This window comes from Hoplias malabaricus, unplaced genomic scaffold (genome assembly GCF_029633855.1).
Source record: "Hoplias malabaricus isolate fHopMal1 unplaced genomic scaffold, fHopMal1.hap1 scaffold_149, whole genome shotgun sequence".
Classification (NCBI taxonomy): domain Eukaryota; kingdom Metazoa; phylum Chordata; class Actinopteri; order Characiformes; family Erythrinidae; genus Hoplias; species Hoplias malabaricus.
Window position 1 is genome coordinate 66,209 of NW_027100992.1, and position 4,138 is coordinate 70,346.

Below are 4,138 nucleotides of genomic sequence, written 5' to 3' on the forward strand. Positions count from 1 at the left end.
TGATTGAACAAGACACATTCACTGAGTGAAAGCTGCCTGTGCTAACATAGACCTACACAAAACAGCACGCTAGTGCGCAGGACTGTGGCCGTGTGCTGCTTGGCCACATCAGATATGGCTTTCAGATATTGAAAATGAGCCAGTGCTGGTCAGAGATGACATGAGAGCTTATAATAATAACAGTAATACATTTTATTTATAGAGTGGTTTACATGTACAGAGCGTCTCATAGTCATTAAGAACACATTTAACAAAAATCATCAACAAAATAATGAGGATGATACTAATAAAATTAAATAAATAACAGAATTTTTAATTAATAACTGAGTTATTACTCAAATACGTAGCCACGCTGAAACTAAAAACAAAAGCAGTGAAAAGATTATAATAATAAAATATGAAATTAGACAGAGCATATAAATGTCAATAATAATTTAATTTAGAATTTGATTAAAAAATATATGTTTTTAAACCTGTATCATAGTTCATTCAAAAAGAAATTCAACAAACGCAGTCCTGTCATTTTCTAAAGCATTCTAAAGGGTGGAAACTGTGGGAAAGACTGAATTTAAGTAGAACTGAGTGAGCAGACTGATTATTACAGACCTCCAGTCCGAGTCAGCTTGTCATTCATTAGGAGTGAGGCAGAACTCTCTGACTGTCCATGGAGAAATCAGCACTTGCTGATCCAGCCCGACTGAAAATGGAGGGAAGAGGCAGAGCGGAGACCCAGAGGGCGGTGCATCGCACGGCATCCGTCACCATGCCAAGAAAATGCATGCAGGAAGGAAAGGCCTCCTGTGGCAGGAAGCCTGATTGTGGAGCTGCAGCACTGAAGGCACTAGTCTAAGTGTGCGCCCATTTCCCAACAATCCCCCAGCCCTTTTCTCCGCTTCCTCCTCCTCACCGTGTTCACCTCCTCTCTGGGAGTGGGCTTTTGTTGTTGCCTCTCTGCAGTGTGAATCTGCAGTAGTGCCAGCCGAGGCTCTTTATAAGAGCAGTTTGAACACGATAACATCGTAATTGGTGATAACATTGTGTAAAACTTGCCATAAAAATCAAAGAATATTCTGTGTTGCTACGCCCTCCAGCCGTCAGTGTCACAACAGATTAGATCCCAAAAGGGGTCTTTGGAACTGAGGGTCAGTGTCTATTTCGCTCAAGTAGCCTTTAATATTTTTGCTGTTTCTCCAGTTGTAAAATGATAAATAAACAGTCTGAAGCCACCATTTATTCTACAGCTGCATGCTATTAATCTGTTGTTATATGTTGTCATATTTATGGCTTCCAGCCATTGTTTTGCTAAATTCCTCCAGCAGTCGCCCTGATTCAACTTCATGTAGCTGTGTTTATCTCTTCATGACTTTCCCCATTGTGGTTTTGGTTTAAGGTGACACCGAAAAGGTTTAGAAGCTTAGAAAATGCTTAAAATCTATCCCGGTGTCCAAAATGGCTCCCTATTCACTATTCCCTATATTTTTCACTATATAGTGAGGGTAGTGAATGATTTCGAACACTACTTTCATGCGGATTTTCACCAAACAACGCAGTGGATTATGGGTAATCTGATATCTGCTAGTGTACATGGGTTGTACACTACTCTTTGCAGGGCATTGTGGGATTGCTTTCGGACACTACTACAAAATGGCGGAACCCCAAAAATAGTTCACTGTATAGTGAATAGGGCACAGTTTCGGACACAGCTGTCGTATTATAATAAAAGCAAAAGAACAAGGCGTATTTCCTGCTATGAAAAAAGGGCCAAATCATTGCACACAGATTTTCTAGATGTCAGGGCACCACGCCTCTAATCCCTGCCAGGTTTGGGATAGTTATTGTGAACACTGGTCTTCCTGAAGCTGAGGTTTGGATAGGGTTAAATCAACACTCTGAAAGGCAGGAAATCACAGTGTTGATTTTATTTCTGGTGTTTTACATGCATTTAAACAGTTCTTGCCCAGATACGCTGCTTTCAGTATAATGTCCTCAGATGTCTTTCTGTGTGGCTGAATGTCTGGGGGAAATATATATAATTACTCGATATATAATTAGTCGATATTATGTTATTTAAATTACAATAAGTCTCTATGAAATAATGCCCATGGTGACAATGTAAGCTGTAATTACTCTTTATTCTTACAGTGCATCCCTTCAAACTGTTGTGTAAGCCAAGTGGGATATGAATGATCCTTACTCTCTCTCTCTCTCTCTCTCTCAGGATTACCGGGAGGATGGCATGGACCTGGGGAGCGACGCCTCCAGCCGCTCTGGCTCCGAGACCAACTCAGAGACCAACTCGGAGTCCAACAAGGTGACGCCCTGCTCAGAGTGCAAGTCCTCCCCCAGCCTGGAGCTGGGCGCCCTGGAGGACTATGAGGAAGAGGATGAGGATTTCCACCGCTACAAGAAGCGGGTCGTGGAGGACTGGGAGAGCGAGTACGGCGCCGATTACGCTCATAACCAGCAACCGGCCGAGGAACTCGGAGCCTTCCGGAAAGAGCCAAATGTCCGCAGCCTGGCCGAGGAGCTCCAGGACGTTAAGGGACCTCCTCCGGCGCTGAAGAGCCAAACCACGGCCACGCGGGCAGCTGCCGTGCCCGAGGAACTCAAGCAGAACGGAAACCTCATCCTGCCCAATGCCCACCACCTCCGGTCCCCGAGCTCCGGCGCGGGAAAGGGGCCGGTTAAGGCCGGACTCAGGAGCGTGGCGGGGCCAGGGAACTGCGCCCGCTTCACCAGTTACAGAGAGGAGAACGTGGTGGAGGAATCTCAGCTGCCCACTATGGACTGGGAGGCACTGGAGAGGCACCTGGCTGGCCTGCAGGTTAGGGAGCAGCAGGAGAGCCACAACCAGAACCAGAATCAGATCCAGGGTCTGGGACGGACCAGCTCCACCAGTGTAAGTGGCTGGGTTTTTACTGTATACAGCAGCACGTAGAGCAATATAGGGCAGTGTGGTGGGCCTGTGGGTTGTGGCACTGCCACAGTGCTTCAGGGGCTTCGCCTTTGCCTTGCATTGGTCACGCCTGTGTGTTCTCCTGTAACTGCATGGGTTTCTTCCTGTTGTGAAACTGTCCACAGGTGTGAGTGTGTGAGTGACTGGGTGAGTGTGTGAAACTGTCCACAGGTGTGAGTGTGTGAGTGACTGGGTGAGTGTGTGAAACTGTCCACATGTTGGAGTGAGTGAATGACTGTGTGAATGTGTGACATTGTCCACAGGTGTGAGTGTGTGAGTGACTGGGTGAGTGTGTGAGTGACTGGGTGAGTGTGTGACACTGTCCACAGCTGTGAGTCTGTGAATGACTGGGTGAGTGTGTGACATTATCCACTCGTGTGAGTGACTGGGTGAGTGTGTGAGTGACAGGATGAGTGTGTGAAACTGTCCACAGGTGTGAGTCTGTGAATCACTGAGTGAGTGTGTGAGTGACTGGGTGAGTGTGTGAAACTGTCCAGAGGTGTGAGTCTGTGAATAACTGGGTGAGTGTGTGACATTATCTACTGGTGTGAGTGTGTGTGTGACAGGGTGAGTGTGTGACACTGTTCACAGGTGTGAGTGTGTGAGTGACAGGGTGAGTGTGTGAAACTGTCCACAGGTGTGAGTGTGTGAGTGACAGGGTGAGTGTGTGAAACTGTCCACAGGTGTGAGTGTGTGAGTGACTGGGTGAGTGTGTGAAACTGTCCACATGTGTGAGTGTGTGAATGACTGGGTGAGTGTGTGAAACTGTCCACAGGTGTGAGTGTGTGAATGACTGGGTGAGTGTGTGACACTGTCCACATGTGTGAGTGTGTGAATGACTGGGTGAGTGTGTGATGGACGTGTGATGTGGCTGACCTGTGAGTGACAGGGTGAGTGTGTGAAACTGTCCACAGGTGTGAGTGTGTGAGTGACTGGGTGAGTGTGTGAAACTGTCCACAGGTGTGAGTGTGTGAGTGACTGGGTGAGTGTGTGAAACTGTCCACAGGTGTGAGTGTGTGTGTGACAGGGTGAGTGTGTGAATGACTGGGTGAGTGTGTGACACTGTCCACATGTGTGAGTGTGTGAATGACTGGGTGAGTGTGTGAAACTGTCCACAGGTGTGAGTGTGTGAGTGACTGGGTGAGTGTGTGAAACTGTCCACAGGTGTGAGTGTGTGTGTGA